The sequence below is a fragment of the Falco naumanni genome, chromosome Z, assembly GCF_017639655.2.
Source record: "Falco naumanni isolate bFalNau1 chromosome Z, bFalNau1.pat, whole genome shotgun sequence".
In the NCBI taxonomy this organism is placed as follows: Eukaryota; Metazoa; Chordata; class Aves; order Falconiformes; family Falconidae; genus Falco; species Falco naumanni.
Window position 1 is genome coordinate 27880192 of NC_054080.1, and position 27634 is coordinate 27907825.

The following is a 27634-nucleotide window of genomic DNA, read 5'->3' on the forward strand; positions in this document are numbered from 1 at the left end:
ATCACATAGGCACAGGATGAAATAGAAATACATCTCTGTGATTAAATTATATCAAAACATAATGATAAAAAAATCATTTCATCTGGAGCCATGATTACATATGCAACCATTACCCTGTATGCACATACCCAATTGGTTTCAGTTGAAGAATTGTGGCAAAAGAAGAGGAAAGAAATTTTATGTTGGAAAAAGTGTATGTAAAATGAACTAAAATAAATGTTGACTGAATATTACTGTTAGACTGCACCTGACAAAAGTTGTACTCTGATCAGATCTATATTCTCAAGTATCTGCTCCTCAGAAGGCATACTGTACAAAGATGCTGGTCTCGTCAGAGGAATAGAATGTGTTTTCATAGGAGGGAGTAACAGGGACAATTACTGCAAGGTTATTTACAAAATAATAATATACAATATAAAGGACCAATAAATTTTCTGCTGTATTTGTTGTTCATGCTGTACAATGACATTAACATACAGGTAGAAGTTTTCTCTGTTGAGCACTACAGTGGTTTAAGGTCATTTTATTTCAACTTTTATCCGAAAAACAGAACTACAGATATAACTCATTTTGGTCCATTCTTTCAGTTAACAGTTTAGCTGTAGTTAATAGTAGTAATGTGTATGTAGGTGGGTGGGGAAGGATTTTTATACTTGGAGAATTACCTAAGAGCTGTCTATGCAAGAATCTCAAAAAAGAGAGAGATAAAGAGAAAATGTCCTTGTGATTTCATAATTAGGACTTGAAGCATGGCAAAATAAATGTTCAGCAACAGGAATTCAGAGGGAAAAGCAGTTTAGCTTGATACTTAAATATATATCTTGGAGTTAACCTTAGACTCCCAATATCTCACAACCTTGGTCTACAACAGACATTTTAACATTTACATGAAGAATTTGTTTAAGAAGGTGATGATCTCTGAAACATAATTTTTTTATCGTTTTTTCCTTTAGAATATGCAGATTCAACATGGACAGGCAATTCTATATTTTGTTTCTTTCTTCTGCCTTATAATGCTATGTGGCAATGGTATACACTTCAAATATCTGTTTGAAGAGTGATGTCATTCCTATCCCAAAACTGGTCAAGAGAGACTATGTCAATAAATGTATACTTAGCAATGCTCCGTACTGAAATAGCAAATCTTTAAGTATTCTGCCATCAAGTTGAATACACAGTCTTGCATTATGCGTATAGGTTCCCCATAAACATGACATTTTAGTAGGGTTTGTTGTGATAGTACAAGGGGTAATGGTTTTAAACTAAAGGAGGATAGGTTCAGACCAGATATAAGGAAGGAATTTTTTACAGCAAAGGTGATCAAACACTGGAACAACTTGCCAGGAGACTACATAGATGCCCCATCTGTAGCAACATTCAAGGTCAGGCTAGACAGGACTCTGAGCAACCTGATATAGTTGAAGATGTCCCTGTTTATTGCAGAGGTTTTGGACCAGATGACCTTTATAGCTCCCTTCCAACCCAAACTGTTTTATGTTTCTATGAGTTAAGGGCCAAGAAATGGGTTTCACAGAAGTCAGAAAGCTTAGTGAGCTTAGAGTGCCTTACTTAGGCATAAGACCCTCTATGTTCCTCCTGTGTTGTCTTTTTCCTACTGACAGAAAAATCCTTTATCCAGGAAACCTTCACCTGAAATTAAGGACCTAAATAAGATTAAACCTTTTTCAGCTAAAAGCTGAACATAAAAATTAAAGACCAGTGTGTCCAAAGAACCACCAAGCCCTTCTTTCCTACCATTACTTATAAGTTACCTGGGACATGGAGGCAGAGATTAAAACTTCCTAATACTTTTTCATTTGTAATTTAAAGGAATGGCTCATCATTTTGAAGCTCCTGGATCTGTTTATCACAGTCAGTGGACATGAATTAATAGCAGCCAAGATGAGACTAAGCAGATTTTATCTACCTGCTTGCATCGATTGCATTAGTGCTGCCTGGAGCACATGTTTTTTCTGTATCAAATCGCATGGTAGCAGGCAGGGATGCATTCTGTGTTTGAAACCACACCACACACCTTAAAACTGATAAATTTACTAGTTAATTCTGAAATCTGAGCCATACAAGCCAGTACTGACCATCTCCCATTCCACTACCTATGCTTAATGTCCAAGTGGCAATTTGATATTTGGAGTCTTGTTGACTATAACATACAGATTGCCCAAGATGGATTAGTATCAGCACAAGTCCTATTAAAATTTGCAGCTTATATATCTGAATGGATTTTGGAGGGTAAAGATAGGAGCCCAAACACAGCAGTCATAAAACCTGAAGGCCGTTCATTGATACCAGTTTTTGAAGATGAAAATTATGAATTGGTGTAAGAGTTTACATTGTCACACATAACATATGAAATTCTAGAATGCAATCTTATGCAATCAATTCAGAGAAGTCTAGCAGAATTACTTAATTTTGTTTCAGTGAAAATCCTAAAAAATGTGATTAAATTGGAAATACACTCGAAAAAGAAATTACAATTTAAATGCAAAACAAAAAAGAAAATTAGAAAAAATATCAGTATTGACAGACTATAAAAATGTTACAAGAAAATCTTCTCTTAAATATTTGAGTTTGTTCTTCCTGTCTGTTAAGCTAAAAAAAAAAAAAAAAAAAAAAAGAGGCGGGGAAAGGAGGATTAAAAGCACTTTTAAAAATAGTTAACCCTTTACTTTTAAAATTTACTCTTTCTTTTCCAAAGTGGCTGACCCTAGTGCTATTGAGTAGTAGTAAATAAAACTGATAAGCAATGTTTAGCATTCTTTCCTAGTAAAAACAGCACTGTGAGAGAAAATTATTCCCTCACACAATTTATCCTTCTTACCTTCTTCTTCTTAAGTGGTAGTTCAATCCCATCAATTTTCTCACAGATTATGCAAGAAGTGGAAAAAAACTTAAAACATATCACATTTATTAAGACATTTTCATTACATAATTCTACTCTGAAATTACTGAAAAGCAAAGAATTCAAAAGAATGTTACAAACAAGGACATAGTGGGAGTTTTGTTGCAAAAGAGAAAATAGTCAATCTGTTCTACTAAAGTATATTACTCAGATGATCATTCAGTAAATTATTTTTCCCAATAAATTGATGGGCTGGGTTTCAGCAGGCATTTGCCCCATTAGCATTTAAATCTCACTGAGAAGCAAATCACAGGAGAATATATGGAAGGAGAGCACTGGCCAACTGTTCTCTCTTCCTTTGTGATAAATAGCATTCTCTAAAAATAATGACATGTCTCTCACTCTCAAATTTCCAATATATATGGTGCCCTCTAGGACATAAACATGAGAATATCATTCAGGGACAAATGTTGACCGCAGCAGGCCACAGGCAAGAGGTTACTTGACTATGTTGTTTACCTGCTGCCATAGCACCATAGTAATAGAGGACCCACTTGCCTCCCTAGGAAAGCGCAATAGCCAAAGCCTGGAGAGCAGATTTTGTTAATCTTTTCTGAATATTAAACATTGCAGAAGAGCCAGAGAAGGCTCTTCTGCATGGAAAAGGAGGTATGGGACAAAGGACAGCCAGAAAGTCAAGGTCATTTATATATTGTTTTCTTATACCAACTTGCTCCCCATCAAAAATTGTGGAACAATTGGTACATGCTTTCACATGTTTAAGTTAGTTTTGTATCTGCTGCAAATTCTGAAGATTTTGTATAACCCACACACCATAGACAGCTTACTACATAATAAATTGCTTCATTTGACTTCTTCCTAGACTTTTTCTATCTATTAAGATATTTCCTTGCATATATGTACAGTCTTGTTCTTTTCTTTGCTTTAAAGGTACTTTATACGACATTTTACAGACTTGTAACTGCCAGAAGCAGTTCAAGTAGGTGTTTGAACTGCTGTTCTTACATTGTCCAAATAATATAGAGTCTGCCTTATGATCTCGCCTGTGGGTTACTTCTTGCTTTACTATGGGGGTAAGACATAGCTGTAAAATGCAAACAACTATTCCAAAACTTGCTGAATGAAAAATAAATTGTTACAGTATTTTTAGAGCATAATATACCACAATTACTACATAATGTAAACAATTAGCATATAACTAAGTTTTTTCATCCTCTATTATCTATAAGACATTTAATTTATAACCCTCACCCTTGCAGAGCCAATGGGAGTTTCTTTACTTCTTTCAGTAAAGACATACATTTTTAATCTTACTAATAAGTTTCCAAGAGGCAACAGGGGAATAAAAAAACATCCTATTTTTCCTCACTTTTTCTACCCGGGTCAGGAAGGCTGTTAGGAATAATTATTCTTCTACATGTGAAGCTTTCCTATATTAAGCTTTTCAGCATTCAGCTGTCTCCCACATGCTGTGCAACATCTGCATGGTAAAAATAAGGGTGAAAACACAGGCTACAGTGCCATTAGAAAACAGATGTGTCCATCCCTGTACAATTTCTAACAAATGCAAAATTTCTAAACTTGTCATGAAAATCAGAACCTTAAAGGATAGCCGTGTCTTAAATTTTAATCTCATGGAAGACTAAGAAGAAAGAAAACATTAAGTGCAGAAATCACCTTGGCACATTTGCAGGTCAAAACAGCATTTCCTGAAAATTTTTGTATCGAAGGTAGAACAGATCAGTGATAAAATTATTTAAATTCTACAATACTTGTTGCTTCCAAAATTTAAACACCCTATATTACTGAAGCACTGAAGGTTATGAAGAAGATGAAAGTCGTTGCAGGAGTAACAACTTGTCATACCTACTTCAGACTATTTTCTATAAAGATGGTAGCTTTGCTGAAGCTGGGCCTGAGAAGTCCTAGGAACAACTTCCCTAATAAAAACATCTTGTTTTTATTAATCAACATTTTTTTTTCATTTTGCTCCCAGGTCCCTCTCCTAAACAACAGTCCCTTCTCTTAGGAGGGACCCTCGTAATTCACCGTTCCCCTTCTAGGAGATAGGAACTGTGCTGAACCTATCTATGCAGTTATAAAACCTAAAGATGAGAATAATTAATCTACTTGCATATGTTGTATCAGGTACTGATTATATATTGCTGCTGTTTTCTCGAACTGGCTTTAAGTATCTAAATTTCCATTTTCTTTTGATGTTCCTACTTCCCATCATTTTAGCTATTCTCAAAGATTATAATTTCTTTAACTGCCAGCCCTGATATTCCTACATTTCTACCTCTTCCATTTGTAGTTAAATGATTCTTCTTCTGAATAAAAGCCACAATCCTTTAAGGATAGCAGTGCCCTACTCACTCAGTTGCTATTTAGCTGCTATAAACGTGAGGTATGAAAAGATATAACAAGATATCAGCTTTCTAAGGCAGTTTAACCTTCATACCATTACAGTTATCAGATGATAATCCATGCCCTAGTCATCATGACCTAATAACATGGTTGTTGCAGAAGCCGCTACATTGACAGCCAAATGTGCATCTCATTTCCCACAGTACAGGTTCTTTTGCTTCAGAGTAAATACCAGTGCTTCCTAATGTGAAGGAATTTCTAGACTATTTTTCTGGTCTTTTGGATTAATTTAAGAATGGAGATGTCGGACTATGTCCTTAAGAGTATAAAGCAACCTTTTTCTAAACAGTGATGGGAAAGAAGTTTGCCAGTGAGAAGTGTTAGAATCATGCATTAATCAAGCAGAGTTTGACCAATGGATCACAGATAATTATGCAGCATATGGCCATGAGTTTCCCTGTTGAGAACGAGGGGGGGGGGGGGCAATGTTAAAAAAAAAAAGAAGGGGAGCAGTGCGGGGAGGGAACAGGGACAACACAGTTCTGGGAAGTGAGACAGGAGATTTTTCAATATGTGCTTTTCACTGTTCCAGCTACTGAAGTCAGACACAAGAAAATTCAAAACCAATTTGGAGAGTGGAATGAAACTGTATCTATGAAGAGCGCTCTGTAGCACAGGCTAATAGGGCATATTCCATGTGAATTATTGACAGGCATGTATGTTTTACCTTAAGGCTTCAGCAGATTGTAAATGACATTCTAAAGGTTTGGTACTAAATTTAAACAGAGTTTTAAGTTGATAACACAAGCAATAACAATTCTAATACCAAGTCAAAACAAAGCAGCAAAAGAATAACAGCTTCGGGGACAGCAACTGGAAGAACAAATTTTACTCAGTCATAACGTTTAGTTGGAAAGCTTTGGTAGTGGAACTATGGTTGTTTACAAGACTAAAAGCCAAAATAATATGATTTAGCTCATGTCTCACAGCAAATTTCAAAAGCAGTTAGACCTCAACTCCATGTTCACTGCAAGGTTCCAATTTTTTGAAAAAAATTGTATTTAAATAAAAAAACCAAAGCTAACAGTTTCATGGTTACAGCCTTGGGGAAAAAAATGACCCTAAAGTCCTACAGCAATTCTACAATCTATTTCACTGTATTTTAATGGACGATGATTCTAGAGATGGTTGAAATTTATACAATTCACTAAACACATAATTTCAAAAACAATCCATGAATGTTTAAAGTATATCTGTGCCTGCTGTGATTTTCTTTTCTGTTTACTGAGCATTAACATTTTTAGCATTTTGCTGTTTCTAGAGATAGTTCATACATATTTTTTTTAGTTCAATGCAGACTGTTACACAGGAATTCAAGAGTGTGCACTCCCCCATGAATATTTATTCATTTTTGGGTTTACTGCTCTCAGCATCTGAAATAAGAGATTGGTTTGACTGCAAGTCAATGGTTGCTTTTTGGTCAACACTGCAAGAACACTAGCCAAATCCTTCTCAGAAAAAAGAAAGTTATACGAAGCTTAAGTGGAAGGAAAGCCAAAACTATTAGTAGACTACAAAGAAGAAGTTCTTCAGGAGACCTGCACCCAAGTTATATGCAGTGAGGGTTAAGAAAAAAAATTAGAAGATCATTTGAAATGGTTTGAGGTTTTACTAAAAAAAAAATAGAAAAAGTATGAAACTTCCAAAACCCACAAAGACCAGAAGTTAAAGAGTGTGTTTCTGACTGTTTAATGACCAAAAATCTGAGATCTTCCTGATACTATTCTTTTTCTGATTAAATCAACCTTTTCCACTGAGGGGAGGGGGAGGGGGGGAGTAGAAAAAGGAAAGATAGAGTTGGTGACATCTTAAATAAACTGTTCCTTTAGTATTTCCTAGAGAAGATGAACTACTCAAAATACCACTTTAACCTTTTCCCTATTTTTTGCGTGTTCTTCATATTCTCTGTGTTACCCCTCACTCATGTGCAGCATTTTGTCTTTTCAGCTAACTGCCTCCTGGTCAACACCCAGAAATGAAACACCTCCCAAGTGGAGTTCAAAATGTCAAGAAAGTCAGCAAAAGCAGATTTTCTGCAATTTTTTTATACCCCTTGCTTATCTTTGTCAAAATAAAATACTGTCACTATGCATAAGCTTCTAGCTGTAAAATATTTGGATAAAACCAAACGTAAAACTTACTGCCATAAATGGATTAAAGAAATAAACCCCTATTCATCAGTTGTTTCAGATCATAAAGCAGGAACAACTAGGTGGTTTTAAAAATGTACAGTAGCATTCTATTACCAAGTACTATTTCCTTTAGTCTTCACGGGAGTGATATTTTTGATTGTATAAAGCCTTCTACCTGAAGATCCCAACGTGCTGTTTATCAACTGAGTTTTGACAGTGAAACACAGAAAGGGTAAACAGCAAAGCACATCAGCAGCACAGATGAAAAGGGAAACCAAACTTCCTGACTCACTGTCACTTGATACTTCTCAATACCAATGCTGTCACTTCTGCAAGACCCTTTGAAGCCACAATCCAGAAGCTGAAATAACTTGAATTTCTCCTTTCTTAGCTGACCAATGGAAAGTAATAAAAAGGAGATAACACTTTCCACAATGTCTAAGAGCCAGTTATACAAAATGCAAAGAGACATCAAGTTTTTGAAAGTTTAAAGGTTAAATCCCTTCAGGCCTGGATAGTCAAATTAATATATGGTATTAGCTTTAATTATTTTAAAAAAAAAAAGAGTGAAGGAGCCCTAGCGTGGGCTAGCAACCCCATGTGTATTCTTGCACATCCTGTTCTGAAAGTCACGTCATGGGAAGAACTGCTCAGCCTGGTTAGATTCAGGTTAGTGTCAGTATGATTCCATGCTTCAACATCACACCATTTGTCTGGAGAGACCTCCAGCAAACTATACCAATCCTGGCAGCAAATTTGGTTCTACATCCTCACACAGGAACTGGATTTTCAGCATTCAAAAGCAGATGTCTTCTGAAGTCAAGAGTCCTGGAAGAACTGAGAAGCCCAGCTCCCTGAACAAAGACATCTGCACTGGTCCAAAAGCCATGAAGGCCATGCTCATTCCTCAGATGACGTATTTTTTTCCTGAAGCTGCAGCTAGCTAAGGTCAACTCATGGTTAGGGCGAGAAGACAGGAAAACAGCAGCAGGGCTAGTGTTAGAAGAACAAATGGGAAGAAAATGTATTTTATTCACTCACCCTAGTGACTGAAAGACCTCTAGATAACTTTATGCCATTAACACAGGCGTTCAAAAATCCGATGTCCACAAATGAACCCATCCACAACTAAAAATAGCTTTATCTGACAAAAAAAGATTTCATTGACTTAAGACTCTAATTCAATTCCTGAGTTTAAATGTGAAGGTGAATCTGTACTGAAGTTTTCTGACCCTCTCAATATGTATGTTCCACCAGTTTGCTCTCCTTCTATCATCCCTTTTTCAATTATTTGATGACAATTTTTTTTCTTGGATTTGGCTCTTGCTAATGTAAAATTTACTACTTTTTTTCTCCTGTGAAAGACTTTCAGACCTAGTTTAAGAAACTTTGCCAAAAACATAAATTATACTGCTTTCAGCTTCACCTCAGCATTTTGTTTTCTCATCTCTTGTACTTCTAACTAGATTAGCTTCAGCACACATGGAATGGGGAAGATTCCTGCAGCCTGAGACAATCAAAATACAGGATTCTGGTGCAGATAGCTCTTCATTGATCCACAAAGCAACTTCTATTTATTTATTGATTTTATAATATTAGTCCTTCATATAATAGCAAGAATGACAGTGGAATTAAACTTTGTGACTGGAAAATGGTCTCCTACTTTGAAAATAAGTGTCTAGCCTTACGTAAGCATTTATTTTATATAATTTCACACACAGTGCCTTGATATTTAACTTGCTGTGGGAGACCATTACCCATTCACAGTGTTCAATTCCATTTGCCTTACTCCTCACTTATACCACATAAAACTGACATCAGCCAATCAGGCAGCTGGAGGCTGAACTGTCTTTGTTATTTACTGCTAAATATTTTTTTAAAACATCAATAAATAAATAGCTATTTTAGTTAAAAAAGCACTGACAGTGTTCCTTGACTGGAACATGCAATAACCTTTCTTCCTCCAAAATAATCTAGTTTTGGGAAGAAAAAAAAAAAAAAAAAAAAAAAGGGGGGGGGGGGGGGGCAACTACCACTGCATCAATATCTATCAAAAAAGGTGGCAGTGTTTAAATTAATCTTTGCAAAAAGCAAGATGAAAACATAGCAAATAAAATCCTCACACAGAAAATAATCTTCCCAACATTTACTTTAACATTTCCTGTGACAATGATTTCTTTGGTTTGGATTATTTCTTTGAACCCATTCACTAATTTTCACCTAATAAGTACTTTAGTTTAACTCTTAACAGAAGAGAAAATAGTTTCAAGATGCAGAAGATCAGGAGCTCATTCTTTCCCACTTGTCTAATTATTAGATGCTTTAAGTGTCAAGAACTATTTGTAACATCAACTCGGTATCTGGAGTTGTGGTGGTATGTCTCCATTCTGAAAACAGAAATGTATTACCCAACGTATTTTTAGATGTTATAGCTAGCTACATAACTGTCCAAACTGAAAACTCTTTCCTTTGTGATACCTAGTTGGCAATGAGTTGGAAATAGGTATTATTTGATATTTTAGATTATTTCTGTATATTACTTGGACTTTCACATGCATAGAGTGTCTCTACATTGCTGACTTCTGAGGACATGAATAAAAGAGTCATCACTTAATTTTGCTCATGCATTATTATTGCATATAATGGCTGGTAGTAATGTCCTAAGAGGAGTAGCTAAGAACTTTGGGTTTGCCTAGTTGGAAGAAAAGGAGTCTCAGGGGTGACCCCATTGCTCTCTGCAGCTGCCTGGGGAGGGGAAAAGGAAAGGGAGGTGCTGAGCTCTTCCCCCAGGGACCCAGTGACAGGACACATGGGAATGGCTCAAAGCTGTGCCAGGGGAGGTTCAGATTTGACATTAGGAAACATTTCTTTACTGAAAGGGTGGTCAAACACTGAAACAGGCTTCCTAGAGAGGTGGTGGATGCCCCAAGCCTGTCAGTGTTTAGGAGGCATTTGAACAAGGCCCCACATAACACGGTTTAACTTTTGATCAGCTCCGGTCAGAGAGTTGGACTAGATGATCACTGGGGGTCCTTTCTAACTGAAATGTCTATTCTATTCTATTCTATTCTATTCTATTCTATTCTATTCTATTCTATTCTATTCTATTCTATTCTATTCTATTCTATTCTATTCTATTCTATTCTATTCTATTCTATTCTATTCTATTCTATTCTATTCTATTCTATTCTATTCTATTCTATTCTATTCTATTCTATTGTATAACCGTATTATGTCCATTCCTGCTTATGCCCTCTCATGACACAAAGGGCTGAATGCAAAAAAAAGGACTTAGGGACCTGAACAAACAGTATCTAAACTTTCAAAGCAAGCATCATGAAGCATCCTGCTCAACTGCTGCCTGAGTCTACTGACAGATCAGCGTTAAGAAAGCGCAGCTCCTTGTCTTTTAAGGAGTCCTTCCTTGGACAGACACGGAAGCTATTATCAGTTTAGACAATGAGAGTAATGTAGCTTCTCTGTACGTAAGTTCAGTTAACAACCAGATATTGGGCATTGCTCTCAGCAGACTCTACAGTACAGTCCATTTAACCCAAAATTATGCAACCAGAGTCCAGAAGATTTAGTAACAGCTACACCTGTGTTGAAAAACAGTAAAAAAAAAAAAAATCTGCTTGTTGTATCTGTACCTCAGGAGGACACCTAGTTATCAAGCTTGTGAATATATGTTGCCATTTTTTAAAATTAACAAAAAATGAATTATTTTAAGCACAATAGCCCAACCTATAAATTCTCCAACCTGAGAGGGAAGACAGGAAGACAATCTAAGCATAAAAGTTCTTTGCTGTGGCTCTTCCCTGTACTTGCTCTAAAAGCTGCACTGTTCTTTACAGCATATCCTTCACAATTCCTCCCAGAGATGTTATGAGCCTATAAAAAGTTGTAAAACAACTGGAGATTTCGTTAGTATTTGTAAAGAATGCAAAGATATAATTTATAATTAACAGGCATTTTTCATGTTTACAGCAATTATGAACCAGCAAGCAAAATACAAGATTTCTTAGTCTCTCTGACAATTATCACACTTCTTTTATAAAAGCATAAAGGTCCCGAAACATAATGCAGAAATATTTTCAAATTTCAAATATTAATTGAGGGTCTATAAGTCTCAATATATTTTCTTAGTTTGTCCAAAAGAACTGAGAATTCTAAATAATGACATCTGCAGTCCAGGTGCCCTCTTATGTATTACAAGTGCACTTTTTGTGCTTGGATATTATTCTCTGACTGCTTCCTGATCCTGCATTGCAAGCACCATGAAACTTTCATGTAATGTGAAGGCAGCTATTTATCCTTCTTCACATGAAACGTAAATTTGTATTTTAATGCAAAGTCTGCCAATACAACCTATGCATGAAGCTTCCATAATGAGGGCAATGCTCAACTAGGAACACAAAGATGACATCTAGATTTATTCCAGTCGCAGTCTTTTCCAGCCATCTGAAACTAATCAGAATAATTTTAAATCAATAATGATTTGTAAGAGAGTTTAGCATTACCCTAAACATGGCAACCCCTGCTACAGTAGCGTATAAATCCTGTTTAATTTTATCAGACACAAGAAAGTCTATTAAAATGGATAAAAAGTTCAAATTCTATTAAAATATTCCTCTTGGAAAGGTATAATAAACCTTTTTCCTGACTTTTAATCCAGCTTTTGTGCAGGTTCAGTGTCTTCCTCTAATCTGAAATCAGTGTTCACATAATTTATTTTGAAAAACTGCATGGTGACTATATGGCAAAATCTCACAGTAAATTCGTGCACGTTGGAAGCTTACAATTAAGTTCTTTCAAAGTAATACCTGCATAGAAGAAAACACTGAATTAAGTCTTCATTCAGAAAAATAGTAGTTCAGCTGGGCTGGTTAGGTCTTTTTGTAGCATCCAGTTGAACTATTTGTAAGTGATGTATTGAGTTTAGAGTGAACCTGAACAGAAGTTTGCAAGTTTGTGCTTCTTTCTTTAGCCCCAAAAAGGAATATTGGACATGTTATTGGATTTCTTCATACTTATTTTCTCTTTTGCCTTATTTTTCCCCAGGAATAATGATGAAAGATTTGCTAGATAGGTGAAATAGGCAGAGCAGTGGTTTTGTCAACCCTTACTGAAATTACCACTAAACCAAAGAAAGGAATTAGCCCTCAATAAATTAGCCCAGCTTTGCCAAATGTTTGCTCCACAGAACGGAATCCAAATAGAGGAGTTTAATGTTTCAGAACAGTACCAAAATACCTGACCTAAAACACCCTTGAAGTCCCATACATCTGGGCTTTTATTACCTGTGACCAAGTTGGACCCAAATTCAGAACATACTCCTAGAAGTCAGAAATTTTTTTTTGTTTCAAAAGACTAAGTAAATATGACACAAATCTACTGACACTGCTCATCTGTCATACAATATCATAAAGACAATAGGGAGTTAAAAACCTAGCTTTGAGTCATTCCTCTGGCAGGAAGGAATTAAACCGATATTTCTCAGAAAAGTTTGATATTTGAAAGGCCGCTAGCAATTTTAAGAAATAACATACTTTTACTGGTGCTGTTGAGACTGGACACCAGCAGAAAGGAATGAAAGATTCACGTGATTAGTGAGATACTGACTGCAGTCTTGCAGCTAGTCCTTCAATGGAGAGTGAGAAGCCCCGTGTCTAGCTGAGTTAAGTTCAGTGTTCTTCAGGCTGAAGTCTGGAATAAGATATCTAAACATATTTTTGGATCCATACCTTCTCCTTTGCAAAGAAAAATGCATTTCCATGTATTAAATTGAATTAATATTAACAAGAACACTGTGTTCCTAAATAATTGGCAGAAGCTTTTTACTCTTTGACACACCTGATGTTGTAAGACCAGAAGGTTTTTTTATTCAAAATATACAAGATCTGAATTTAAACGTAATGTGGCAAAGAACTGGGTTTTGCAAACATCATTTCATTTCTTTATGTATTATAAAGCAACAGAACAAAACGTTTCTAAATTTTTGTTAAGTAGTGGGGATGACAAGTGGAAAAAACATTCCCATCACAATGAGATGCATTTTGGGATCTATGGTGTTGTTTTGACCAGGCACAAGAAGTCAGGTTGTTTGTGACATTCTGGTATGATGCCAATGTTTAATTGTATTGTCTCAAAGAAATTCAATTTGCCAATACAAAATGCTCTCTGCAACATTCACTAATTCTGAGGTTGTGTCTATTTCAAAGATCAGAGTGATGTAGACAGAACTAAGTCCCCAGACCAGTACACACTATAACTGGAAGTTGCTCAGAGACTGCTGTATTTTAGTACTGCAGTATATTTAAATCATAATTCTTTAAAACAAACAAACAAATCAATAAACAACAGAAACAAAACCCAAAACTCAGTATTACAATACCTAGTGGTATTTTAACTCCATCATATTCTGATTACCCATGCAGGACCCTCCAGCTTAAAAAGGAATGGAGAGTCAGGCCTGACGCACAGTCTCTTAGAAGATTTGTCTGAATCCTTTCCTTGAATTAAATGCTTTATGTTCAGTTTCTTCCATCTCAAATATGTTACTGTACGTACTGCTGCTTTGAAAGCAGGACATTACTTTTGCTTATTACTTATTTTCTTATTTTATAAAAAAACAAACATAGGCATTTTTCCTCAGGAGACAGGAAGAAACATCTCTGTAAAGCCTGGAGAGAGCCCTGCATCTGATTCCCAGAGAGTGCAAGAGAGGCATATCTGCAACATTACCTAACGTCATTTCAGCTAGTACCCTACTGAGCATAAAGGACGTTATGCATCCCATTCTGGGAAGCCTTTTTTTCTCGTGTAGGAAACCTAATGCAGAATTACAGATTTCAATCTGAATTCTGGTGCTTAAAAATCAAGAGTTTCATTGCAAATGTTGTATATTCAAAGATTTTACAGTTACTTTCATTACAGCTCATTTCAGAAAGTACAAGAAACAACACAGAAGTATTCGCTCTTCAGAGTTTGCCAGGCAAACAGAAATATCTCAGGTGACTAAAACAGGATGGAACAGGATGGAATAAATGATTTTGAAGTTTCAGATGGGAAATAAAATTTACTTTAAGTCTCAGGAAAATGTACTAGAAAATAATCATTTTTATTTAGTAAGTTCCTTTGTCTCTATTTGGAAAGCTTTTCAAAACAAGCTATCAGGCACTGAAGCTGTATGGTGCACACAGTTTAATAATATCTAAAAAGTAAGGGCTTAAAATTAAAGAAACAACAGTTTAATAATGCTAACTGAACAACTTTGATTAGAGAAAAGACTCCTAAAATTTCTCAGCTGCCATCTATTAAGTCAATAATATCGGCAGGATGTAACATTTTCAAAGGATAATGGCTTGTGCAGGTTTTGGCTGGGATAGAGTTAATTTTCTTCATAGTAGATAATATGGGACAATGTTTTGGATTTTTGCTGGAAACAGTGTGGAGGATAAAGGGATGTTTTAGTTAATCCTGAGCAGTGCTTACACAGAGTCATGTCCTTTTCTGCTCCTCACCCTTCCCCAGCAGCTATTGGGCTCAGGGTACACAAGAAGTTGGGAGGGGTCACAGCCAGAACAGCTGACCCCACCTGACCAAAGGGATATTCCAGACCATGGAGCGTCATGTTCAGTATATAAACATGGGGAAAGAAGAAGTAAGGTGGGGACATGCGGAGTGATGGTGTTTGTCTTCCTGAGTGATCATTACATGTGATGGAGCCCTGCTTTCCTGGAGATGGCTGAACACCTGCCTGCCCCTGGGAAGTGGTGAATAATCCCTTGTTTTGCTTTGCTTTCACACACAGCTTTTGCTTTACCTATTCAGCTTTCTCTATCTCAACCCACAAGCTATCTCATTTTTACGCTTCCAGTTCTTTCCCCCATCTCACTGCGGGGCAAGTGAGTAAGCAGCTGTGTGGGGCTTAGCCGAGGGCTGGGGTAAAACCACAATGTGGTCTCCAGGTGAAACCAAAATACTTGTTTTCATAGGACACTTTTTTTTTTTTTTTCTGGCAGAATTATTTGCCATTGAATTAACTGTTCTTACAGAGAATTTTTATTACTATGGATAGTTAATACACACTGGCACCTGTGTGCTTATTGAGCTTTTCCCAAAGTGTCTAATCACATAGCTAATACTATCAAAGATATCTGAAGTACATAAAGCATGCAAACACATTTAAAATAATAGAGAAATCACTCCCTGTTGCTTGGCATCATATATTAAATATGTATTTTAACCTAAATAAAGTGATTGTAAGGTGTACAGGAAGCACTGCCAACATCTTCTGCTCACACTGGAACATTCTTCATGTCTTCTTTAATCCTATAGCACAAGGCACTATGGAAATTAGGACCCAAATTTTCCATATTTCTGTGAGACCTTGTGAGATTATTCTGGATATTAAATAGATGGTTTTCAAGGCTTATGAGTTTGCTTTTGTATCATTAGGCAATATTTCCTTCATGCTTGCTGTTTTATCTTTTTCACACCATATCACACCTTCTGTCACAAGCAAGGATGTCTATGATCAGTGACTTGCATGAGGCTAGAATCCAAAAAGACAGTCAAAGCAAACCAAGGTCTGGAAACAGAGCTGTCAAATGTCAGGTGTCTTGCTTTTTAAAGATGCAATGAATGCATGTGTATGCTTCGACTTTTGGGCATGGATAAAGCTTGCATAGCAATGTACGGTCTGGAACAAGTGGCATCTAAGATCCAAATTTGCAAAGACTCTTGGGATACCTGCAACTAACACATATGTTAGCCAAAGTAACTGCAAGATTCCCTTACAGATCAGCGGTCAGCACAAATTTCCTCTCCAATTCATACCCATGTCCAAAGAGGCTTATGCATAATCCTTCTATAGAGAAGCTTATTTGGACCTCAGCTGCCAAAGGAGGCAGTTTACAGCTAGCCATTGGGTTGGCGGCCCCTGCAAAACCTGGGGAAGGAAGACTATAATCAGGTGACAGCCAGAGATTATGGTGGCTATAACCACTTATTTCCCCCACCATCCCTCCCAGGTCACTCAGGGCAAAGTCAGGGGAATAAGGCGATGCTCACAGCTGTCTCTTTACCTGGCTGCCCGCAGAAACTCGATGAGAGCAAGAAGGACAGCAAGTGTTATGTTAAAGTTTCTTAGGCTGTAGTGAACATTTCTTCTTGCACACACCAAATGTTTTGTCATTTGAGGTGATTTTAAATCACTTGTTAAAGACATTGACATTCCCTGAATGCTCTGCAGGCACTCCAAGAAGACAGACCTAGAACATGATTCAAGGCCTGGCTGCTCAATCAAGATCTCCCACACTGCCAAAGTCATCTTGTTTATTTCCATGTCAAGGGGACAAATAAGCCTATAAGCACTGACTAAATTATTCAGGAATTATGTTTGAACTATGGATGAAATTGAGCAACATGTTTTTATGGTTCGTGAGCTTTTTACTCTTATTCTAGCCACTGAATATTGCATAGTTCTTGTTCAGGTGATTTCTACTTTCTTCTGTATTCCTCCAAAGAGTCAGCTCTCATTTTCAAGGAGGCTGTTCTCTGTCATGCCCTCAGAGTCTTCCTTACATCCACCCACCTAGCAACAGAAAGGAAAAAACCCATGGGGGTTTTTACGGTGCTGACAGAGAACATTCAAACAAAATGAGAGGTGAGAGACTTGTTTTAGCTGAAGATAGGGTCCTGAAGAGAACAAATATGTTTTCTTCATGCCCTTCAAACTGATGCAAGAAAAGTAGAGCACAATTATTTCTATGATAAGAATAAGCCTTTAGTGGTGCCTGGAATAGCCACACTTACGAGATCATCTAGCAGCTTGTGTGCGTTACAGGAAAGCCCAATGTTGCACACACAAGCAGTCTGAAAACAGCCTTAACAGGGAGCACAAGGTGGACAGAAAACCTTCCACAGTTACGCAGCCCTGCAGCAACAAGGTTTTACTGAAAGAGAAAACAACCTCTTCCATTGACTTTTGTATCAAAGCTTTTGTCTACTTCAAGGCACTTATTGCATCAATACAGCCATAGTAAATATCAGTGCAAATACCAGTGCAGAGCAGGGTTTGCCAATGTGATTTTATACTAGGATAAATCTCTGTAGTTTGTCAAGCTTCACCTGCAAAGAAGAGGATTCATATTTTAAACTGGGAGTGGACATAAACTGTTGATCTAGGTGAAAGCTGTAACATTGAACACTGTCAAGTCTGCATCAGCTTACAATTATGAACTATATTGGTTTTAAGTTGATTTTTCTATTGAAGTAGAAGGTACCTAATTGGATTCTTCTCCCCCTAAATTTAATAACAAGCCCTGGTATCAGTAGGAGATTGGGCCAGAAGTGTTGTTTTTATTGGATTTATTTAATTCCCTTTTTTTTTTTTTTTTTTTTACTTAATAAATAGGAGACAGGAGCCAAAGATTTCATAACCTTATTGGTCCACAACAATTTTATCTAGCAAAGTGAATAAAACAAGGCTATGCATTGCTACATCTTATGATGGACTGACATTTGGCAGTGAACAACCTTTCTAAAGTTCAGGCACTGTATTAGAAAGAAAATTATAAAGGGCATCATTGGAATTGAGGAGGAAAATTGTTACTCAACGTTTCAATTATTGAGACACATGAGTGGCACTGAAAAACAATAGACACAAATTAGTACTTTTGAATGTTCCTAAAAATCTATTCAGCAGCCTTGAAAAAGTGATTTGTGTTTGGATGCTGTCATAAATTTGAAAACATTCAAATAAGCTCACTCTTCTCTCTCTACTTTCTCAAAATTCATTTTCCAAAGAATTCTGTCAATGCAAAATTATGAATCTTGACTGTTCTTCTTATCATTTTTCTGCACTTTTTTCCCTGCTGTGGGCATGTATAATTTATTGAAAACATTCTTACAATTTACAATCCAACAAAATAAACAGGAAGGCAACTTCCCTAAAATTTGATATTTTAAATTAGTCCACAAAGACTTCCAGTACTGAATGTTGTATATACTCCAAGAAATCACTTAGGACATGCCATTAGTGAATACAGTAGTCTTACAGTATACATAAAATGAGTGTCCTGTGGTTGTCACTACAAGAAAAGGAATGCGCATACGTTACACACATGGTGAGTTCTACAGATGCAGATGATCTTGGGTGGGATTTTTATCTAAATATTAGAGGGTAATAATTTTTATCCTCTGTCTTAAGTGTAAACTGAAATAAAATGCAGGGATATTGTCATGATGAAAATGTGTCTACCATAGACTGCACTGTTGGGAGTTGGGGGAGAGTGTAAAATATTTTTTAGGCTAGGCTTTTCTTCTTGTTTCTTATAGTCTAAGTTATGCTTAAAATAAAGCAAAACAAAACCAAAGACCAAAATCTTCAATAAACCAAACAGTGCATTTTTGAGGCAAATTTGCGTTTATCGTGGTAACAGAGATATTGCTGTATGGATTTCAGCAGCATTCAGCTGTCACATTTACTCACATGAACTGATAAATTTGTAATGGCTGAGAGACAGCAATTGATTTATTAGTTTGTCAGAATGGAATGGAACCACCAAGAATGCCTTTATTAAAAATCTGCAATTTTTCACAAGAACTTGCTTGCCTTAATAAACGTGAAAGTAAGTTTGATTTCACTCAGAATTAATGTAGTTTGAAATTGAAATAAATTTCATTTCCTGCCTTCAGGAGGTCTGCTGACATTTTTAGTGTAACATCTAAGCCTCTGGGAAAAAAAAAATTAATCTGAAAACAGAAAATAAGATCAATTTTCCATGATTTTCACAATTAATACATTTGATGAGGTCAATATCAATTAAATTTAGGAAATGCCAATATGGTACAGGGGAAAGCTATTTTTTTCCAGTATCCATCACCACTATCATTACTGTAGTTGAAGAAATCTGAGTACAATATTGATTAAGAGGTAAGTTTTTTGAACACATACTCATTTTGACAAACTTCCCCTTTCCCTCGTTGTCGCCTACCCACATTGCAACTTGAAAGACACCCTCTGTGTGATATGAGGATATTATACTAAACTCATTCTGCAGATGATAAAGACAGATGTTTTCCCGCTCTCAAGAGATAAATATGTCTAAGTAGAGTACTGCAGGCTTCCACCTGGACAACACTTTTGGCTGATCTTATAAAACTACATGTAATATGAGATACTCACTTTCAGAACACTGTACATTTCCAACAAAAAAATGTTTTCTGAAGAAGAGAATAAATACCTTGCTCTTTATTCATAACACCATGTTTTGGGTAAAATAAATAGAGAAAAGTGATGAATTTCTCTTATTTTTGTATAATTCAGCCTTAGTTTTCTTAATATTGCTGTAGCAACTTTTTTCAGAACCAAATGTTAAGCCTTATTCAGTCAAAGAGCAATCTCTTCTTGTGCTATACAGAACTTAGTGTGATGTCCATCTTGTCTTTGAGGAATAGTCAGCAAATCCTTTATTTTGTCCATAGTTAATTTAGTTGGAATAGGAAGAAAATGGACATAACAGAGTCTTGCCATGTCAGAGATCTGTGTTCATTCTGTTTCATTTCCCTGTTGAACATTTCTCATTACTATTGCATACAAGAGCTGTAAGGAAAAATATGGTGCTGAATTTCAGCACATTCCCACCATAAAACCACCTCAAAATCCAAAAACAAAACCAAGGGATAGTTGGAAGAGAAGGCTGGTTTGACTTACAAGATTAAACTCGTGTTCATACGCTGGAATTCAAAAACAGAGCACCAATAAGATAATTTTTTAAATAAATGGTACAATATATCTTCAAGTCATAGCTTCCATAAATATTGGATATAAGTCTATGTTTACATTGCAGCAAACACCTAATTTTAAGTAAAGTAGTGGTATAAAGCACAGTTCTGCTTCCATTTTCTGCAGCACAGTGTAAGTAGCCCAAAGCCAGTTAAAAAGTGAAGCTTGACTCCCACAGTCAGCGTATGTATTCTGTACTTATTTATTTTCTTTAGCAGATGCTGTACTGACATTTCAACTATCTGACTTGTCACCTCCTGTGACTGTGTTATCCTTCCCCAAGGAGGACCAGAAAGCAAAAAGGTAGACATAGAACCAGTGAAAGATAAACATATAATAATCACCCTTGCTATTGAATCAAAACTTAATGTATACTGAAGAAATAAAACAACAAAAGAAACAGGGGAGACAAAAATAGTCCATAATAAACCAGAAGCACATATCGGTTCGTGTTGGCATGAGCAATAAGATACACTCTTGCCTGGGGTATTAAGATGAGAACTACAATAAAACAACACAGGACAGTGAGGAATTGCAAATGTGGGAGATTGCATCCACTTAAAGATAAATTCAGTGGAAAAAAACTTTACTCATTGGGAGAAAACACTTTCAAACAAAGAAGTTTGGTAGTATTTGGCTCTATGACAACAGAGACTGCAGAATTTGGAGGCTGAAATGTCTTTCAAAGGCTTAATGATGATAACCCTTAAACACATGAGACTGAAATTAGATTACCAAAAAATTTCAATGCCTTAAGCCATATCCAAAGCTAACTGTTGGTTGAAAGATTCTTATTTAATTCAATGTCTTTTATGGTAGGCCGTTGCTTGTTGTGTACAGGCAGTGTATAAAACTTTGAGACGCTGAATGACTGTGCAAGATAAATCTATGTTCAAAGTTGACTTCTGGATGACAATTGCCAGCCAGGGAGAAAAGCTTTTCCAGGCAGAGGGAGGTTTTCTTGTTTGCAACCAGCAATCATGAAAGCTGAAAAGGCCTCCACTGACAGATGTATCTTCAGTCTTTATACTTTAAAGGCATCCAGCAGAGTTTCTCAGCAGTCTCATTTGAGAGCTACATTCAACACATGTAAGCATACATGGGAAATATATGGGAGAAAACAGATTTAATAAAATCTCAAAAGCATTGTCCAGGGTAACATGCAGACCAAGCAACAGGACAACAATCTACTCCCTTCTCTGTGCCGGAACCTGTTTTGTGTACAAGGTGAGTTGAATGGCTGTAGAGAGCAGAGTGACTGTCTTCATTTTCATACTTAGTTACAAACATCCAAATGTCAGAATATTCTCTTGATTTTTTTTTATTTTTGTGGAGACTTTGGGATCAGGAGGCACGTCAGCTGTCTTCTCTTTTTTTTTTTTTTTTAAATGTATTGCAAATGTATTTACATATTTCTTACATACTGATATTATATAGGCATAATATTTAAATGTTTTTTAGATTACAGCTATTTATTTTAAATTTCTTTCTAAAACAGCGCTGTGCTTGATTAAGTAATATATAGACTGTGAATCTGCTATTGAAAACTGCCATGTGTTCCTTGACATTCATGCTAAATCCTGTCTGAGAGGGAGTACTTATTTTCTCTGGCATGATTGCTCAGTGCAAAACACAGGACTGGAGGAGACTTCCCAAGTCATCAGTTAAATCCCTTTAATATCACAGGCAATCAGAGTCTATATTTCAGTATAATTATCGCCTTTTAAAAGAAGTTTAGTGTCTCACTCTCACTACTTTTACTGAAAGATCACTTCGGAATCTCATTCCTCTGAGGGTTACAAAAGTCCCAGTTTCAATTTATTCATAGTGGTTTTTTCTCCCTCTCACTGTATTCATAAACATCTGTTACATCCCTTCTTAGCCTTTGTTTTGCTAGCCTAAACAAGCTGTGCTCTTTTACTTTCCAGTAGGCTTTCTTTCCCCTCATAAACTGAGATTGAGTTCATCTTTCTTGAATATAGTATCTAAAATTATGTCTCCCCAGTACTTTGTAGAATGGCTTTAATACTTCCACATCTTTGCTAGAAATATCTTATCTGAGACAGCTTAGGACTGCATTTGCCATTTTCTTATCAGCACTTCAATCATTCTGCATTTGATTAATGTAGCTGTGCTTTCTTCTCTGACACTTTTAACTGATGAGCTTCCAGTTTCTGCAATAATTTTTTATTAGTCACAAAGAATGGAACTTTGCATTTTGTACAGCTTAATTTCATCTCATTTCTACTTCTGTTGTCAATAGGCTACTTCAGGTGTCTCCATATCATCCCAGTACTCCACAAACCACTAAATCCAAGCTGTTTCCTTCTTGACATCTTAAAAATTCACTGGGGCACTTCCACTTCATATTTGTGAATGTAGTAAATGAAACGAGTCCCATGACCAACTTCTTTAGTAACACAAATCACTCTACCCAAACCTGCTTCTTACGAGGTCCTTACCTCTAGTTCTTCTAGAATTCCTCATTGCTTTCACTGCGTCTATTAGTAAATTTCCTAAGTGACCTCTTGGTAAATATTTTCCCAATTGACAGGCTAGATTAATTTCATGTTCTTCATCTAAAACACAGATTATGAATACATCACACAATCTATCTATGAAAAATACAGAATGTATATTACCTCATTTTAAAATTAACTGTATTTATTTAATTAGAAATTGTTGCACAAATGTGGAAATAACATTTGTGCTGAGTTCAGACTAATGAGACTGTAGCTACCAGCAAAGCAATAAAAGAATATGAGATTTTTCTTAATTTAAAAAAAAAAAAAAAAAGCAATTTTTTTCATTAATTTTAGAAGGGTCAGGCTTGAGTCCTAAATTAACTCATTTTTTTGAGGTCAGATGTTAAATTTGAATTTCACATGTCTCAGTCTCAATCTTTCTCAAGACTAGTTTTACCAGTAATATGTTATTTTTAATACTACTCCTGGAATTCAAGGCTGGATATCAGGCAGATTGATTTTCCTTTTACATGATTACTAACAGTGTTCTCTTGTAACAAACTATTTTTTCTAAGCATCTCTGCCTTGGCTCACAAGTTTCAGGAGATAGCATTAATACTGTGGAAACACACAGAGAATCAAAATATGTGATGAAGTTTTCACAAGAAATTTCAAGAAATCATCACATAGTACTCTTTTGCTCATAACACACATACTATTCTAGAAGAAGATATAAAGTTCTAGAATTTAAAAATGAGGGTTTTCTTTTACCCCCTAAGTCCAAGAATAGAGTGTAATATATTGGAGTTTCTTTTCTTTTTTATGTTTGACTTTTTAGGCAATTTAGATGTCATGGAGCTACCATACTTGTATCTAAATTCTGAAGGATTTTAGGTATTTGGAGGTAAGATGAATGACATTCCTTTGATTAAGATTTATGATAATTATATGTCAAAATTGTATCAAAACAGATGTACTCTACTCTTTCCTTTAAAAAAAAATTAACATAGTTTAAGACGGAAATTACTTAAATATAATAGCCTAAAATATAATAGAGTATCACACTGATACTCTAATGTTTTTTTCAGTCTCTTGTAGCATGTGAAGGGTATGTTTGCTATTTTGTTTTGGCAGGGAGTGCAAGGAATGGTTTTGTTTGGGATTTTTTTCATTCCTCCATTCTGGAGTTCATACACTGTTGCAAAATAAATGTCACTCAATCAAGTGGCGATCTGTGCTGGGAATCAAAATGAGCAATATGTCCCAATTTATGAACATTGTTTCAACATATGTCCCTGGGCAAGACAATTGCCATTTTGCAGAAAGGATCGAGGTGTCTTTTAGAATCACATCAGATGTACTCCCTTTCCTAGATGTCAAGCAACTTTTCTTTCCCTTGTATATGCAATATAATGCAAACTTGATTTTTTTCTTAATCTTTTCAATGTTGAATCAGGAGATATAACAAATTAGTCTTTTTAAAAAACTAGAAATACATGTAGCTTCAAAAAGCAAGATCTGTCTAGAAAAGTCTAACTGTATCTAATAATATTGCCTTCATAATCCTATGCAAACTTCAGTTGCACAGCAATGTGTGGATTTGGCTGAAGATTAAATTAATCCCTGTTTACACATATCACGTAATTCTATCTCCCTTCCCTGAGGGAGAGCATGGAGAATTTCCAAAGCATGAGCAAGCATGCTAATTTTGACACCAATGAGGCAGATTTAGTTAATAAATGTTCTGTGTAACAATAATACTGAGAGAAGGGGCTTCAAGTACCACTCAGAGATCACCTCGTCCTCTCAGCCAGACAAGCAGTTCAGCTGAGTGTCTTCGCTTGAGACACTCTTGTGGGATTTAAATCAATCTACATAGCCATTGATTTCACTCCATATATACACAAAGGAAAGCAAACCGAAGTGTTCTCTTCATGATATTGCTTCCACTAATGTCAGTGAACCCTCTGCCACCCCCTTTTCTAGCAGCTGCTGTTACTAACAGATGGAAGTATCTGGGAGCACAATGCCCCCACTAATGTACATTCCTTGCTCTTGCCATGCCAGGTATCTGCTAGGCTTTAAAGGAAATTGTGAACACCAATTTTATTCCTACCTGTTTGGTTAATTCCCCTGAACTTCAGCTATTTAAAACCTCAAATCTGTGTCTCTAAGAACAATAACCTCAGAATTTTGGAGTAAAATACTAAAACAAAATCTGTGTCTCTAAGAACAATAACCTCAGAATTTTGGAGGTTACTAAATACTAAAACAATAGTCTATTTCCCAAAATTTTGCAAGCCCAGGAAATATAGATGTATCCTGTAAAAGCAAAACAAACCCAAAGACATGTCTTTGCTATGGAAATCCTTAGATAAGCGAAAACCTCAGTTCTGTCAATAGCAATGTTACAGAGTACTGATACAATTCTCATTAATGCATCATGGTATTTGTGTTCCCAGACTAAATTAAACTGGACTTTAATAACAAAGTAAAATATTTTTCTCCATGAGGGGAACAATTATAAAAGGACTTAGCCTGTGTATGACCTATTTCAAGACTGTCTTTTAGAGTCTATAAACAGGCTAAGACAATGTTGCTGAGATCCCCCTTTGTGTGGTTAGCTGGCATTCAGAAGCTGGCAGGGAAGAGATTAACATTTCATGGATGAACAGCTTCAGTTGCAAAAGAACTTGCACAAAAGAGAATTATCCCAGTCTCAGCCACAGTCAATGAGGTATCCCTTCTCCAGGGTAGAAAGAGGATAAGCAGAATGGAGTGTATTAGTTAAAGGTTACTTCCTGTTTGAAAGAGATAACCTCTTCTCAAAAAAGTCAGGATTTAGTAGTGTTAAACAATCTTCCTGTTAAATTTAATTTAGAAGTCAAAGTGGAGGAACCTTCTTGATTAACATATAATTTGGGTTAAGGAAAGCCCGTTTGACTATTTTGCAGTCTGTGGAAAGGTTGCTGATAAACTTCTGTTAGCAACATACAGTGTTAACACAGAGCATTAAAGGAAAGACTAAATGAAAATTATATGAGAATAACATTTTAAAATGTGCTGCCTCTTTAAGAAAGAGACAATATGCCAACCTCATACAAAATAAAATTTTTCAGTATAACATTCAAAAAACATACAATATATTTTTTCAAGATGACTGCTAAATTTTCAGGGTTCTCAACAGAGAGTGACTGAAGGAAACTAAAGAACACCTGGGTCAGAGAACTTATGTACACAACACAATGAAACATATGTAGATAAGAATTCTGCATTTATGGAGATTACTATGACCCTCAGGGCTGAAAAAGTGACCCCTGGTGGGCAATAACATTCACAGATCGGCATAGTGAATTCTTTTTGTGGGTGACTCAGTTCCCTTGTGATATCCTTTACTATGTTTGAATAAAGCTACTCATGGTACCTCATCCCACACCTCAACAGGGCACGACTATCCAATTGGCAAGGACAGAGGAATAACCCATGGGAGCAATAAGCACAGTGTAGGTATCATTTTATTAATATACTTAAGAGAAACAACATAACTCAATGACTCACATGGAACTAGCAACAGCCCTGCCACACCTGGCATCTAAACATTTCCACATGACCTACTGTGTCTGAGTTACCAATTCAACATGGGCTGTGATCTTCAAACTCTTTTCCATCCGACGTGCTTATGGTTTCCTACCTGTACTTGTTCCTTACTTCATCTTAGTCCTTATACCATGCTGTGTAGTCTGGCTGTGTAAATCTGATTCAGGTTGTCCTTTTTAAAGAGGGAGGTGGAAAAGACAGGGAAGCGAAGAACAAAGAGACTTTGATAATTTGGGAGTGTGAATTCTCAATACCCATAACATATGTTTAGTCCCTGTACTGGATGTCTGTGCCCAGGCACTGGCAGCAGGAGGCTGCAGGGGTGTCCTCTGTGAGGAGAGACCAGGTCTGCCTCTGTGCTGGACACTGCTGGCTCCTGCCAGCTCCAGCTGACCCACTGCAAGGCGCAGTTGAGCCCCTCAGCCGAGGTGGTGCCACCTCTGTGGAAACACATTTAAGAAAAGGTGAAAATGCTGCCTAGCAGAGAGAGGAACGATGGCCGGGGGAAGTGTCAGAAACATCTCTGGGGACATCAGGTCAGAGGAGGGGGCAGAGGTGCTCCAGGTGCTGAAGCAGAGATACCCCCACAGCCTGTGGAGAGAACCATGCCGGAGTAGAGACCCATCATTGCAGCCAGTGGAGGACCCACTTAGGAGCAGGTTTATCCTAAAGAACCAACAGGTCTTTTAAAGGACCAAAACTGAAGCAGGGGCATAGCGTAAGGAAGAAGGAGCAGCAGAGATGGGGTATTATGTATTGGGCCCAAACCTCATTCCCCGTTGGAGAAGTGGGGAATGAAGGAGTGAAGTTGAACCTGGGCAGAAGGGCAGGAGGAGGAAGGTGTTTTATTTTTTTTGTCTTTGTTTCTCACCATCCAATTCTATTTTAATTGCCAATAAAGTAAATTGATTTTCTTCAAGTCAAGTCTGATTTGCTCATGACAGTAACTGCTAAGTGATCTTCTTGTCTTTCTCTTAACTCAGAAGATTTTTTTATCTTAGTTTCTCCCCCCATCTGTTGAGGCAGGGGAATGAGAGAGTGGTTGGGTGAGGGTCTGGCAGTCAGCCAAGGTCAGGCCACCACAGTACCTGAACTCCTAAACTTCCATCATGTGAATAGTTGACAAGTTACTAGTATCAGTAAGAGGACATACCATTTAGGTGACAAAACTTCCTAGAGTATACACATCAGAATAGAGGCTCCCCATATTTAGCTATTTGGTCCTTCAGGAATCAAAACACCACAAATTCAAGCCAGACTGAATTTCACTGTGCTACCTTGGTTACATTTCCCCACCACTTCTGCTAAAAACTCAAATTTAAAAAAAAGATCCAGGTAT